This window comes from Lutra lutra, chromosome 4 (assembly GCF_902655055.1).
Source record: "Lutra lutra chromosome 4, mLutLut1.2, whole genome shotgun sequence".
Lineage (NCBI taxonomy): Eukaryota > Metazoa > Chordata > Mammalia > Carnivora > Mustelidae > Lutra > Lutra lutra.
The window spans coordinates 83,280,767-83,297,831 of NC_062281.1; positions in this window are offsets into that span (position 1 = coordinate 83,280,767).

Sequence of the window (17,065 nt, forward strand, 5' to 3'; positions counted from 1 at the left end):
TTTATGCCAATGCCAAACTTCATTTCCACTCCCCAAACTCTGTTGAGTTCACCCTTCACCCTTGAAGCCAGTTTTTCAATATAGACCAGCCCCTAGTTCCCATACTATGTCCTCATTTGCACAGGGGAACTTAGAAGCTTTCCAGATGGCTTCCTCTTTGGGTTTCCTACCCTAGGTTTCTTCTAATAGTACATCTTTGAACCATTGTCACAGCCCTTCCTTTCACAACTTATATAATTATGGGTTTTTTGTGTCTTTAATGTTGACAGAAATTCAATTTTATTTCTCTTTTTAATTATTTTTTGAAGATTTTATTTATTTATTTGACAGACAGAGATCACAAGTAGGCAGAGAGGCAAGCAGAGAGAGAGGGGGAAGCAGGCTCTCTGCTGAAAAGAGACCCCAATCCAGGGCTCGATCTCAGGACCCTGAGACCATGACCTGAGCTGAAGGTAGAGGCTTAACCCACGGAACCACCCAGGCACCCCTTTATTTCTCTTTTTATTACTTGAGATTGAGAATGTGATCTGGAGGAGTTCCTAAAAATTCTGAGTATATACTTGTTTTTTTTTCTTACTGATTTTCAATTTGAGAATAAATGTTTATTTTTTTAATTGCTGAGTGTGATGAAAGGATGTAGAAATAGCAACTAAGTTTAAGATCAAAATATTTTTTAGGCATCAAGGGAAATATTCATGACACAGAATGAGTTTGGATGATTAACCTTTTGGGAAGAAAATGAACCAAGCAAGAATTTCCTAGAGTTAAATATTCAAGAGATATTCTAAATAAATAAATATAAAAAAAAATTCAAGGCATGTTTAATGCTCTATGTTCATGAGGGATATTGAAAATAATTTTATTGGTTTTCTTTTTGTTGTAAATTTGTATTGCTATTTTTCTCCAATGATTGAATCAAATAGTTGGTAAAGGAAAAAATATAGTGAGTGGCTTTAAAAATAGCCATCATTTCTTAGAACTACTTGATGCTTTGGAATTGGCATAAAGCCTGTTAGTCTGTTAGCTTATGTTGCCCAGAAGTCTAAAGCCTGCAAGCATGAAGCATATAAAACCTTTTTCTTAAAAATTTGTATTTCTCAAAAGAATGTGGGTTTTACTGGCATTATGTTTTATTACCTGCTCTGATGACCAAACTATGGAGCTTCCTGCTAAAACTGAAAGCTCAAAGCTAGTAGATGGGAACAAGAAATAAAATTAAATTTGATAAATAGATCTGCTAAGAAAGAATGTGGTTCATTTGAATTAAATATCATATCACGTAATGCTCATTCATGAATGGTATTTTACTGAGTAATATAAGCAGATAAAAATGAGACATCTTTGATTTATTGTAAAAGAAACTAAAATTTGTTTAAAAAACAAACAAACAAACAAACAAACAAACAAAAAACCCAGCCACAGATCCAGAATGGAGTCACTTGTGCTAGGCCCACATCAACAAACCATGGCTTAATACCTACTAACTGCAGTTTTAATATTCCCCAGAAATGGAGTCCTTACCAGTTAATCTGAAATTTTCTGGTCAGCACTGGTGTGGTTATCCAGCTAATAAGACTCTTTTGTCTACAAAGGGAGATGAGCTTGGCTGAAATAACTCCTTTTGTTTTGTTTTGTTTTGTTTATGGCTTCCCAGTTGTTTTTAAAAATCTTTCCCTTTCTAGAGCCCTTTGTTTCTGCTAGTTAGATGGGATGCTATCTGATCTGGGTTGTCCAATGAAGATCCAATGAGTTGTCCAATGTTCAATTAGATCTTTAAAATTTATTCAGTTAGATTTTTGTTATTTAACAGAGCATATAAACATATGCTAGAAACATATATTATGCCAGGAACTTATAATACATTATCTAATTCAACAGTGGCTAAGGCTTTTAAAGCCTTAGAGTAAGGAGATTTTTAAATATAAATTTTTAAATTTAAATTCATTTAGCCAACATATAGTATATCATTAGTTTCAGATGTAGAGTAAGGAATTATTAAAAAAATTTGAGGAAAAGGTACAATCATGATTCTTATAGAGATATAAAAATGAGAAAATTTTGAAGAATTTATTTATTCATATGATTTGAGGGAGGCGGGTAGTTGATATAGCCTGTTCAAAAGAAAACTAAGAATTAAGAGAAATTTATATGGAGTAAAGAAATGTTGAAACAAATTACAAATGGGTCAGAATTCATTTTTTTCTAGTGGAGAGTCAATTAAAATCACTACCAGACAGGACAGAATTTGCAGAATCTGATAACTTTGAATGCTATACTATAGACAGTAAATGGTTTTAATTTAATTTAATTTTATTTTTAAAGATTTTATGTATTTGACAGAGAGCGATCACAAGTAGGCAGAAAGGCAGGCATACATGGCAGTGGGGGGGAAGCAGGCTCCCCGCTGAGCAGAGAGCCCAAAGCAGGGCTCGATACCAGGACCCTGAGATCATGACCTGTGCCGAAGGCAGGGGTTTAACTCACTGAGCCACCCAGGTGCCCCTACAGTGGATGGTTTTTTAAAAAAACAAGATTTCTTTTCTACATAAATAATTTCTGATTACACAGCTAGTACCTAGAGGAGAGGGAGAAACCCAGATGAACTTCCCTCTTACCCCAAATTATTCATCACCATGATTTATAAAAACTATAAATAGGTGTTTCAAGTATTACTAAAGCATTATCACACCTTTTTTTGTTAGGTTGCTCTTGTGACAATATTAAGTATTTTGATATAATTTATAAAGTCTATCTTCTTATATATAATTATATTATTTATGTAGCTGCAATCAGAATTGGATAATAATTTTGCAACATTTGCTCTTTTTTGGGGAATGTGTTTTAAAAATTAATTGAAGAATAATTACTAAAAATAGCTTACTTCATAATTTTTATTAATGTCTATTTCATGAATTACAGTCTATTACTTCTTTTTTTCCTCAAGACAATTACAGGAATTATTTAACAATAAAACAGATTTTTACAATTATGGGAAAAACACTGGATTTTGGTGTCCAGTCAGCAGATCTATATTTGGTTGCAACTATGGTATTAACTAGGTAAGGGAAAGTGGACAAATCAATTTCAGTGTGTTTTAGTTTAGTAATCTGAAGGGGGATTAAATAAATCTCTCAAATTCCTTCTAATTTTACCATTACAAGAGTGTTTTAAAGTAGGATTATTATTCTATCATTTTATTGTTAAGGCATAACATTTAAAGGGTAAAATATGATTCTCATATAGATATGAAACTAAAACATGATTGAGATTTTATTTAACTTACTATTAATGAGAGAATCTATTATATGTGACTAGTTCAAGGAGAAACCAAAAAAGTATATTCATAGATCACAAATTCTGAATGAATTTGTAAATGGATATAAAATTGGCTTTTCCAGAGGTGGGGTAGGGGAGGATGGTCAATGAACCTCATCCAGACAGAAATTATTTGCCTGTCAATAGACAAGCCTCATTTGCATTTCCTTACTTGCCTATAATTTACAGAGCTGTAAAATAGCTCCAAGGCAATGAAAGACACAGAGGTCCCCTAGAATCAGAATCAAAATCAAATAACCCCATAGAGTATGCTCTAAACAATGACGCACAATTTTTCTCTACACGATCATATTTAAACTTTAAATTGAACCTATCCTTCTTATCTAAAATGAGAATGTTGACTGTGGGAATTTTGTGTGTATTGAAGTATGAGCATACAGTCAGCAGTTCAGTATGGAAAGTTTTAATTTATTTGACATTTAGATATTTTTAATCCATTAATAGATATTGTCAAGAAGAGTGGCCTGTGAAAAAGAGAAAGATTTGTATCAGGTCAGCTTGTGTTGACATACTGACTCCATGTTTCACTACCTATGTAGTAAGTGACATCAACTTTAAATGTACATTTCTTCATATGCCATAATAGCAAGACTTCCTTTTAAGAGGTGTTGTGAGTTTACCTGTATGGTTTCAGGAATACATTTGTTATGTTGTGATGGAAGGAGAACTGAGAAAGAGGGGAGAGGAAGGGAATGAGAGGTGGCAAATGAGTAGGAGAAAAAGAGAAATCACAGTGATTGCCACTGATGTTTTTAAGAAACACAAACTAAGGGGCACCTGGGTGTCTCAGTGGGTTAAGCCTCTGCCTTTGGCTTAGGTCATGATCCCAGGGTTCTGGGATCGAGCCCCACATCGGGCTCTCTGCTCAGCGGGGAGCCTGCTTCCTCCTCTCTCTCTCTCTGCCTGCCTCTCTGCCTACTTGTGATCTCTGTCTGTCAAATAAATAAATAAATAAATAAATAAGGAAACACAAACTAAGAAAGAAATTGGACTGCCTTAAAGAAATGGAGCCTAATAAAGGAAAACATTGTAATTAAGGGTAAAAATATATGATGCAGATACTAAATACTTTAAGAAGATCAGTAAAGAGGCAGTCTGTGGATTTCCTTAAGACTGTCAACTCAGTAATGAATGAAGCTCACCCCATGCAGAACTAGGGATTTAACCTTCCTTTTCAGAATTAATTGCTTTTAGTTGTGGGAGAGCATACAGCAAAGGCAGATGGATGAACTGGGGAAGACCATTGACTGCAGGCAGAAGATGAAATACCTTACCATAAAGTTCTTAGATAAAGGGTCAGGAATATGGAAGAGGATTTGAAAACACAGGTGTTAAATGGGACAAGGCTGAAAGAGTTTCTATCTGAGGTGACTTTAGAGCCAAGTCCTGACTGTGAGAACTCCTTCGCCATAACCAACCCATTCCACCTGGTCCTGACCTGTGTGTTAGAAGAAAAACCTTTCTGACATCTTAGGTCTGACTGGCTGGGGAGCTGGGGACCTGTGAGTTAGCTGAAAATAGACAGATTAATAAGAGAAAAGCCAAGGTTTATTTACACATGCATGTGAGAAGTACTCAGTGAAGACTAACTCCCTGAATAACCAGAAGTAAATGTCTATATATAAACTTAACAAAAAGAAAAATAGGAGAGAGGTTTATGGCTTCAGTGGGAAAGCATGGAAGGTTCTATTTGGATTTTTGGTGCTAGTAAGTAGTTGAATTTACACTTCCTGGTCCTAAGAGTCAATCTTCTTCTAAAAGGAAACTTCCTCAGAGAGGAATCAATGGAAGCTATATTTTTGGGAGGCTCTGCTCAAGATTAGGTAACGTTCCTTTCCGTGGCTGCTGATTATTCAAACACTTTCAGTTTAAACTAATTTTCATATCACTCTTGTGGGCTGTTAATCCCTTCTTTCTCCCCATTTAAGACTTTCCAAAAAGTTTTACAAAGAAGAATCTGGCTTGATTCTTGTGGAGAAAATTCAGTTCAGAAGTAAGGCACTTGTAAAGGGAAATAAGAACATAAGTTAGAACAAAGACAAGTAAGCATGAAAGACCAGAGCTAAATATTATCATATATTCTGTTGAATCATTATTCAAGTTCTGTGAGTAGAGGGTGTTTACTGGATCATAAGATTAAGGAGGAATTTAATGAAGGACATTTTGATGGAAAAATAAAAATAAAGAATAATCAGAGCAGACTAAAAATCCAGTTTTTATTTTTTTTTAAAGATTTTATTTATTTATTTGACAGAGAGAGATCACAAGCAGGCAGAGAGGCAGGCAGAGAGACAGGAGGAAGCAGGCTCCTTGCTGAGCAGAGAGCCCGATGCGGGACTCGATCCCAGGACTCCGAGATCATGACCTGAGCCGAAGGCAGCGGCTTAACCCACTGAGCCACCCAGGCACCCAAAAAATCCAGTTTTTAGATCCAGAATTCAGCCTAGTCAAAATAATTTTTTTAAAGGTTGGATTCAAAGTGTTTTTAGATGATTGGAGTGAAGATGGCCGTAGTTTGCAATTTACAGGATTTCCTGGTTTGCAGTTTCAGTGTATTTGTTGATGGCATAGGCATCAATGTTACAACCATGGTTATTTACCAGGGAATAGAAGATACAAGTGTTCTGGAAAACTTCTTGAGTTGCCAAACCATTGGATTGATGAGTCCTTCATAGTTTGTATTGACTCATCCAGTTTCAGCTCACAGGTCTTCAGGAAAAGGGCAGCTGCCTTAACCTAAAGTGCCAATAAGGATCTGGGCAGTCCGGTTTAATCCTTTTTTGTCATGGTTAAAGATTTGATGAGAGTTCATTTTTAAAGTAATGCAACTTGATGATGAAATCAGGTAGTTTTTGAAATGTACAACATTTTATATAATAACTGCAATTATGACTAGTAACATTACTGTTGTCTCATATTAGGCAAGCAAGTATCAGGACATAGGGACATAGAGGATACTTCCAAATTTCTAGGAATTTCATATAATTTCTGAATTAATGTAATAGCATTTGTTCATATGAAATTTAGAGACAGATTCAGCATCTCTTACTTGACAATGATTTTCATGCAACTAACATATCAAATAAGCTTAATTATTTTAACATTCCCATTTTACAAGGTGAAAAGACACACCCTTCGCATTTCCAGGGACCTTCTGGTAAATCTTAAAGTCAATTTATAATCAATATTTCATTTAGAATTTGATGTTGGTTTGTTTTAATTGTTCTAATCTTATTGATCTGAAAGTTATACATTCTTTCCTCTATTATAGGGATTACCTTTTAAATTTCACATAAATGCTAGAACTTGAATTTCTCTAATAATATCTAGATTAAACTTGACCTGAATCTGAAAGTTTATTTCCATCTGCTCTAATGACCTCGACATTCAATGTTATTATTATCTTTATTAGTTGTAATAATTATTCATTGTTATATCAATACATATTCAAGCTTAATAAAATCAGGCTATCATTCACTAGTGAGGGAAATCTAGAAAGAAAAGGAAGGGGGTCTTCAGGTTTTGTAGAGGTAGATGTACAAGGGAATTAGTTATGAAGAAGTATGGAGAAAAGTCCTCCTTAGGAGTATGTGTAGGCAAGATGGTCCTTTGCGGTTAGCCATTTCTTGGAACAAAAATTTCTGGGTGAATTTCTTAACCATTGCTGTTTTGCAGGAATAGAGAGCTCAGGTAAAGCTCAGCATTGCCATATGTGACAAATCTAAGATTAAATTTCTTTGTTTTGTTTTTTATTTTGCTTATAACATTGATGATACTCTGTAATGTCTTCTTGCATTCAGTATTCCTTTTATTTCCTTATATGTAATCATTTTTAAACTGTAAAACTTCATTATGATTTTTATAACTCGATAGTACAAAGACAACCCAATTCAAAATAGACAAAGGATCTGAATAGAGGTTGCTCTGAAGAAGATATATAAATGGACAATAAGCACAAGAAAAAATGTTCAAGATGTTTAATCATGAGGAAAATGTTAATCAAAACTACACTGAGCTACCACTACACTCTCAGTAGAATGACTGATTAAAAAAAGTCAGATACTAACTGTTACGGTCCGTGATCAAAGGAACAAGACTGATATAAAGCGAAAATCAAACAGAGCTTTATTTCATGCCAAGCATCAAAAATCAAACTGACCGGTCAGGGCTGTCTCTTACGAAAAGACGATGACGATGATTCCAACAAGGTCCCTCCCAAGAAGGCCGCTCCAGATGAGGCTGCTCCGCAGATGAGGCCGCTCCCCGGTCAGAGCCACTCCCAAGAAGAGGCCTCTCCCATGAAGGCCGCTGCTACTGAGGTCACTCCCTGTTTTCTTTTTCATGCACATTTTTCTCTTTTCAGTTATACACTATTCTTCACAATCATATTTTCTTTTCAGGAGTAAGGGTCTATTTTTGATGACATGTTGAGGGTGAAACTCTAATATGTCCAAATACTCATGTTAATAACTCAAATTAATAATGCTTTAGCAGGGACACCTGGGTGGCTCAGTTGGTTAAGCGGCTCAGGTCATGATCCCAGCGTCCTGGGATCGAGTCCCACATCGGGCTCCTTGCTCATCAGGGAGCCTGCTTCTCCCTCTGCCTCTGCCTGCCATTCTGTCTGCTTGTGCTTGCTCTCTCTCCCTCTCTCTCTCTCTGACAAATAAATAAATAAAATCTTTAAAAAAAATAATGCTTTAGCAAATTTGAAGGAAAGAGTAAAGACAACAGAATTGACATTTTAAAAGAATAATATAGAATATAAACCTAATGTATAATAAAAAGATAGAAATTATAGGACCTTTGATATGAAAATCAGATGTTCAGAAGCTCCTGGAGTTAAAGAAATCATTAAAATCCATAGATTTTTACATTAATAAAACCAAATTTTATGATTAATGGTCTACGTGTCAGAAGTTCTCTGATCTCATAATTTATAAGAGTAATGCAAGGAAGAGTGAGCCCATAGTGGTTGGCTTAGTCTTTCACTAATATATGGTCTTTGAAGTTTACTTCCCATCAATTAAGTTAGAGTACGGATTAACCTACTGATATCAGTTTTTGAGTTAGTTTTCAATTTTTGTAGGATTGGTTATAGAAATCATTGAGTAAAAAAAATTTACTGACTTTATAGAAAACATATTGCTAAATGTAAAAAATTATAATTATTTTAAAAAAGGAGAAAATAAGTGATCTAAATTTGCTGATCTTTCCTGTAACAGAAAAAAATGGAATTTAGAACTATACCATATATCACCTTACTTCAAGGCAAGGGTGACACATTAGCACTGAGAAAATCATTGCTTTGACAGAAAGTTATGATATGGAGAAATATTTTAATTATAGAGGTTTAGAAATGTTTATTTTTTTTTTTAAAAATTATTCATTTATTTTAAGAGAGAGATTGTGCACATGTGCACGAGCAGAGTGAAGGGCAGAGGGAGAGGAGAGAGGAAGCAGACTCTCTGCTGAGCAGGGAGCAGGACTAAAGGCTTGATCTTAGGACCCTGAAATCATGGTCTGAGCCAAAACTAACAGCTGGACCCTTAACAGACTGTGCCACCCAGGTGCTCCTTTAGAAGTGTTTGTATCATTATGTGATTTTGTTGCTGTAAACAATGTGTTCATACACACACACACACACACACACACACACCCCTCAATATTTTATATTTCAAAATTTTAAAACTTGTAAATGGAAACTTTTAACTTATTTAAAGTTCTTCTAAATGAAGGGTTATAGAAAATTTGAACATATTTTTAAAACATATAAATATGTAACATTTTCCTATCAGTTTTCAAAAACAACCAAGTGACATCAGGTATTACGAAAATTTACAAGCTAAGTGTTAAAAATAACTTCCACATGACTGACAGAATTTAACCATGAGCATCATCATCTAATAATCACAGTCAACAATACGTTCTATTCCTTTAGCTCTTTCTGTACTCTGAGGAATCATTTTTTAACTCTTAACAAGCATCAAATGGCAATCATCACATGGTAAATAGCTACATGTTAAAATTTGCTTCCTTTCAGAATGATGGTTGCCAGTGGCTGGAAGGAGGGAAGAATAAAGTACAAATTTTTAGTTTTGCAGATGGTAAAAATGCTGGGGATGGATGGAAGCAATGGTTGCAAAACAAAGTGTATGTACTTAATGACACAACAATGGTTAAAATGGTAAATTTTGTTGCACTTTTAAAAATAGCTGCTTTGCATTCAGTCTATATTTTTTTTGCATGAGTTAAAAACAATAAGATACTGGTCATCTTTCTTTATTCTTTGACAATGTCCTTTTCTTTTTAACTCTTTTGTATTGTGGCTATAAAATACCTATGGCTATTTTGCTGTATAAAATATGATATGAATCAAACTAAATTTGGTTAAATATGAATGTCTGATACTTCAGTTAGGAAATCATAAGTCATTAATTTTCCTAACTAGTGGAGTAAAAATTGGAAATCTCTTTGGCTTTCATTTTTAATGCAGATAAAATTTTACAATCAAAAAGAGAAAATTTTTTGCAGATCTAGTTTGAGCATATTATGGACATAATAAAAAGAAAAACTAAAGAAAGTAATAGACTCAGCTAATAATTCATGCAGTAGATTACATTAAATAATGATCATTAATTAAAGTAAGGAAATTTAATTTGAAATCTAGACAGAATTGATGTAAGTAAAACTTTGTTTCTGACACATATCGAAAAGATTCATGTCATGCTCTAAATGAAAACATAGATGTTTTAAGTCTGTCAGCACATAAATGCGTCTGCTTTAAAACACTCCCACAACCCAACTATACACACACAAAAACTTGCAGACACTCATTGCCTCAGTCCTACATTTGGATAAAACTTCCCACTGAGAGCATGTGACCCACATGCAATATTTTAATATTTTCTCATAGATAACATATTCAATATAAATTTATCCATCCAAGCAGATTCTAGAAATTTCCTAATTTTCTGGTTCTTGAGATCTCCCTTTCTGAAATCCCTTTAATGAGAAAATTCTGATAACAGAAGCATCCTGGTTATTGCTGCAGATAAAGTAGTGCATGTGTGTGTGTGTGTGTGTGTGTGTGTGTGTGAGAGAGAGAGAGAGAGAGAGAGAGAAAGAGAGAAATTATTTGTTTTTCTTAAAACTGCATTGTGGTGAATACATGAATAAAGAGGAAAATAGCAGGACAAAATTTTGTTACAGATCTCATACTTCTACCTCAAGATCAATAATTTATTAAATTATTGCTTTGATATTTATAAGTTGTGTGAGAGAGTAAAAGAAATGAGATAAATTTCCATCTCTGTTTTTACTGTTCTGTCTCTCAGTATGAAAGGACAAGAGAAATAAGACCTGTTCTGAAAAATGCCCTAAACTAGAGGTTCGATTAAAAGAATAAATTAAAATCTTTCAGTTAACCTAGAAATAAATCTTTTCTCTAGGGTTTATGAGATTAATTTTGGCCTCAAATTGAACCTTTTGTGCTGATCACCAGAATTTGTCCCCAAATCTAAGGCACTGCAACTGACAGTGAATGAAGGACTCAATATTGTGATTTCCTTGAAACTGAGTATCCATTTATAGAAAAAATATGTGAAAAAAAATCTATACTCTGAGCTAATTATCAGTTTCAATAGTATATTGACTTTTTCTTAATTGATAAATAAACTCATTTTATATATGTGAAACATAGCTTTTCATATTAGTTGTCTTTCAAATATAACTGGGCTGACTTGCATATACCTTAAGTTCTATTTGCAATATATATATATATGCAGAATATTGGTATATAATAGGACAATAATACTGTAACATTTTAGAGAAAGTAAACTACTAAGGAGGATTAATGATAAATGAAAATTATTTTCTCCCCTTTCAAGGGGCAAAAAGATGATTTCCCCTTCTCTTCATTCCAGTGGTTCCTTAGAGAAACAGTAAATTGGAGTCCTTACATTAACCTTTGGAATAGAGATAAATCTCCGGAATTAAGCCTAATCTCTAGTTTTATAATTCGGAGGTATCTCCAAGGGCACAGGCCAGAAAACGTCTACATAGGTAAAAAGCACAATTCAGAAATTAGCTTAGGGTCTCTCAGGAGATGTACTGGAGCCATACCAGAGGAGACAACCAGAGTCATTCTATATTCTGCTTTCCTGTATCAAACATGTGAAGTTTTGTCCTAAATTCTCACTTTCCTTCTACCTTGCATGCATGTAAATCTGTTCGTAATTACCCACTAGTAATTTTATTCTTTCTTCTACATCTCTTTGTCTGCATGATTCTTAAATTTATATCCTCATCTTAGGAGTCAGCATAAAGTTGTATGCCAACAAATATTTCCAAAATGACATTTTCAGATCTCCAGAACTTTAATCAACTCACGAAGTCTATTTAGATACAAATAAGGTCAGAAGCCAAAGCCTTAGGAAAGTGGGTATGGTGCTGGAGAGTAAATAGCTATCACAAGTTTGCTACTTAAGTCATTAGTTTTGATGGATTAAACTAAATTTGAGAAGTTTGCTGTGTTGCTACAGGGACTTTAATAATCAGGGACAGTGTAAAATCGGATTTGAAAGTGTTTCATCTTGCAATCTGTTTCCTGTTAGAGCGATAAGGCCACAAGCAGAATAAATAATAACTTCCTGCTTTGCAATGACAGTTTATTTGATAGACTGGTGTGGTTCCCGGTATCACAGCCCTTTTTCCAAAATATAAAGCAGTTTCACTATATTCTTCACATCTACTGAATTTCCCCCAAATTGTGTTAGTCAATTGATCAATGCTCTTTGGGACTGAGGCTTGAACTAAAGCTAATTTTTCCATAAGAAACCTCTGTTGGCCATAGCACACTGTTCAACTCTTCTTTCTGTAGTTTTCAAAAAAGATGAATGAAATCAATAATTTGGCCTCATTTATCAACTGACAGTGTCGAGTCTGATTTCAAACTAGGGACCATGAGTTGATGTCCAAATAGATAGGTGGTGGGAGAATGATAGCATCCTGGAGGAGGTCCTTCCTTTTGCTTAAACAAGGTGGAGCACAAGATACCTACTAGGTCAAGAGGCCACAATGACCCTTAGTCCAAGGGACAAGTGACAGAAATGAAGGCAAGCAATCTAGTCCTAACTGTTATTCCAAGTAGAAACAAATTCGAGTGTCTTATGTTGTGAATGATAGGGAGAAGGGGAAAGACATTTAATATAAGCAGAAACCAGTCAGTTTTTTATAGGTGAAGAAAATCTCCCTGCCCCAAATTAGATTTATTGGGGGGGAGGGACAAACTTTTTTTAAAAAATTTTACAATTTATTTATTTTTTTCCAAGTTTTTATTTATATTCCAGCAAGTTAACATACAATGGGATATTAGTTTCAGGTGTAGAATTTAGTGATTTATCACTACAGCACCCAGTGCTTTTCACAAGTATACTCCTTAATCCCCTCATCTGTTTAACCCATCCCCCACCACCTCCTCTCCAGTAACCATCAGTGTATTCTCTTTAGTTAAGAGTTCTGTTTTTGGTTTGCCTCCTTTCCCTCCTGTCTCCACCCTCCCCCTCCATTGCCCATGCTCATTTGTTTTGTTTTGTTTTAAATTCCACATATAAGTGAAATCATACACTATTTGTCTTTCTCTGACGAACTTATTTTGCTTAGCATAGTACTCTCTTGTACCATCCATGCGACTGCAAAGGGAAAAATTTCACTCTTTTTTATGGTTGTGTTATCCCATTATATATATTGGACACCTGGGCTGTTTCCATAATTTGGTTATTGTAGATAATGCTGCTATAAACATCAGGGTACATGTATACCTTCAAATCAGTGTTTTTTGTATCCTTTGGGTAAATACATAGTAGTGCAATTGCTGGATGGTAGGGTCATTCTATTTTTAACTTTTTGAGGAAACGCCATATTGTTTTCCAGAGTGGCTGCACTAGTTTGCATTCTCCACAATGGTGTAAGAAGATTCCCCTTTCTCCACCTCATCATCACCACCTGCTGTTTCCTGTATTAATTTTAGCCACTCTGAATGGTGTGAGGTGATATCTCACTGTAGTTTGATTTGTATTTCTCCTACAAAGAATGATGTTGGGCATCTTTTCATGTGTCTGCTAGCCATCTGTATGTTTTCTTTGGGAAAATGTCTATTCATGTCTTTTATTTTTAAACTGGATTATTTGGTTTTTTTGAATGTTAAAGTTGATAAGTTCTTTACAGATTTTGGCTACTAACCCTTTATCAGATGTGTCATTTGCAAATATCTTCTCCCATTCCAAATGTCACTTTTTAGTTTCTTGATTGTTTGTTTTGCTACGCAGAACCTTTTTATTTTGTTGAAGTCCTAATAGTGCATTTTGCTTTTGTTTCCCTTTCTTTGGGAGACAAATATAGTAAGAAGTTTTTACACCCAATATCAAAGAGGTTCTTCTTGTGTTCTCCAGGATTTTAGTGGTTTCCTGTCTCACATCTAGGTCCTTCATCCATTTTGAACTTGTTTTTGTGTATGGTATAAGAAAATGGTTCAGTTTCACTCTTTTGTATATTTTCCCAACAGCATTTGTTGAAGAGATTTTTTTCCCCCACTGGATATTCTTGTTTTGTTGAAGATTAGTTGAATATACAGTTCTGAGTCCATTTCTGGACTCTCTATTCTGTTCCATTGATCTCTGTGTCTGTTTTTGTGCCAGTATCTTACTGTCTTGATCACTACGTAATATAGCTTAAAATCTGGAATTATAATGCCTCCAGGTTTTCTTTTTCAAGATTGCTTTGGTTATTTGGGGTCTTTTGTGGTTCCATATGAATTTTAGGATTGTGTGTTCTAGCTCTGTGAAGAATGCTGTGGTATTTTGATAGGGATTGCATTACATGTGCAGATTGCTTTGGGTAATATAGATATTTTAACAATATTTCTTCTTCCAGGCCATGCACATGGCATGCTTTTCCATTTCCTTGTGTTATCTTCAATTTCTTTCATAAATGTTGTATAGTTTTTAGAGTAGACCTCTTTTATCTTTTTTGTTAGGTTTATTCCCGGGTATCATGGTTTTTGGTGCAATTATAAATGGGATCAATTCCTTGATTTCTCTTTATGCTGCTTCATTGTTAGTATACCAAAATGCAATGCATTTCTGTACATTGATTTTGTATCCTATAACTTTACCAAATTCATGTATCAGTTCTAGCAATTTTTTGTGTAGTCTTTTGGAATATCATGTTGTTTACAAATCTATGTCTATATGGAATATCATGTTGTCTACAAATAGTGAAAGCTTGACTTCTTTTCTGTTTTTTTTTTGAATGCCTTTTATTTCTTTGTGTTTTCTGATTGCTGTGGCTAGGACTTCCAGCACAATGATAAATAGCACTAGTGAGACTGGACATCCCTCTCTTTTTACTGACTATAGAGGAAAAGCTTTCACCATTGAGGATGATAGTAGATGTGGGGTTTTTGCATATGATCTTTATTATGTTATGTTGAAGTACATTCCCTCTAATTCTATTTTGTTGAGGTTTTTTTTTTTTAATTGTGAATGGATGTTGTACTTTGTCAAATGCTCTTTCCACGTCTATTGAAAGGATCATCTAGTTCTTATGCTTTCTTTTATTAATGTGGTGTATCACATTGATTGATTTGCAAATTTTGAACCATACTTACAGCTCAGGTGTAAATCCCACTTGTTTGTGGTGAATGATCCTTTCAATGTACTGTTGGATTAGATTTGCTAGGGTTTTGGAGCACATGGGTGCCTCAGTTGATTGGTTAAGTGTCTGCCTTCAGCTTGGGTCATGATCCCAGGGTCCTAGGATAGAGCTCCGTGTTGGGCCCCCTGCTCAGCGGGGAACCTGCTTCTCCCTCTCTCTCTGCCCCCTCCTTCCCCATTCCCCATTCATTCTCATTCTCTCTCTCTCTCTCTCAAATAAATAAATACAATCTAAAAAAAAAAAGATATCCTAGTATTTTATTGAGATTTTTTGCATCCATGTTCATCAGGGATATTGGCCTGTAGATTTCTTTTTTAGTGGAGTCTGATTTTGATATCAAGGTAATGCTGGCTTGATAGAATGAATTTGGAAGTTTTCCTTCTTTTTCTATTTTTTTAAAGATATTTTTTATTTATTTGACAGAGAGAGAGGTCACAAGTAGTCAGAGAGGCAGGCAGAGAGAGAGGAGGAAGCAGGCTCCCTGCTGAGTGGAGAGCCCGATGTGGGGCTGGATCCCAGGACCCTGGGATCATGACCTGAGCTGAAGGCAGAGGCTTTAACCCACTGAGCCACCCAGGTGTCCCCTTCTTTTTCTATTTTTGGGAATAGTTTGAGAAGAATAGGTATTAACTCTTTCTAAACTGTTTGGTACAATTCTCCCATGAAGCCATCTGGCCCTGGACTTTTGTTTCTTGGGAGATTTTTGATTACTGATTCAACTTCTATGCTGGTTATTGACCCATTCAAGTTTTTCTATTTCTTCCTGTTTTAGTTTTGGTAGCTTATATGTTTCTAAGAATTTATCCATCTTCCATGTTGTCCAATTTGTTGGCATATAGGTTTTTATAATCTCCTATTATTGTTTGTATTTCTGTGGTGTTAGTTGTGCTTTCTCTCCTCTTTCATGATTTTATTTATTTGGGTCTTTCTCTTTTCTTTTGAAAAAACTGGCTAGGGGTTCATCAATTTTATTGCTTCAAAGAACCAACTCCTGGTTTCCTTGATCTGTACTATTCTTTGTTTGTTTGTTTCTATATCATTTATTTCTGCTCTAATCTTTATTATTTCCTTTCTTCTTGGCTTTAGACTTCATTTGTTGTTCTTTTTCTAGCTCGTTTAGGTGTAAGTTTAGGTTTCATATTTGAGACTTTTCTTCCTTCTTGAGGTAGGCTGTACTCCAATATAATTCCCTCTTAATGACCACTTTTGCTGTATCCCAGAGTTTTTTTTTTTTTTTAAGATTTAATTTTTATTTATTTGAGAGACAGAGATACCAAGTAGGCAGAGAGGTAGGCGGAGAGAGAGGGGGGAAGCAGGCTCCCCTCTGAGCAGAGAGCCCGACATGGGGCTCGATCCCAGGACCCTGGGGTCATGACCTGAGCTGAAGGCAGAGGCTTTAACCCACTGAGCCACCCAGGCACCCCATCCCAGATGTTTTGGATGGTCATAGTTTCATTTTGTTTCTATGTTTTTTTTTTTTTAATTTTTTGTTTTATTTTGTTTTTACTTTTTTCTTTGATTTCCTGGATGGGCCATTCATTTTTTAGTAGCATACTGTTTAACCTCCATGTATTAAATGACTTTCCAAATTTTTGTGTGTGTGGTTTGCTTCAAGTTTCAAAGTGTTGTGGTCAGAAAGTATGTATGGTATGATCACAAACTTTTTGTACCTACTGAGGCCTGATTCATGATCCAATATGTGATTTATCTATTCTGGAGAACGTCCCATGTGCACTTGAAAAGAATGTGTATTGTGCTGCTTGAGGATGAAATGTCCTGAATATATCTGTGAAGTCCAGTGTGTCATTCAGAGCCATGGTAATGGGGTCATAAATATATACAATTATCAGATTTTTCTTGTTGGATAGACCCCTTAATTATGATAGAGTGCACTTCTTCATCTCTTGGTACAGTGTTTGGCCTAAAATATAGTTTGTGTGATATAAGAATTGCTACTCTGGCTTTCTTTTGACTTCCATTTGCATGATAAGTGTTTCTTCCTCCCTTCACTTTC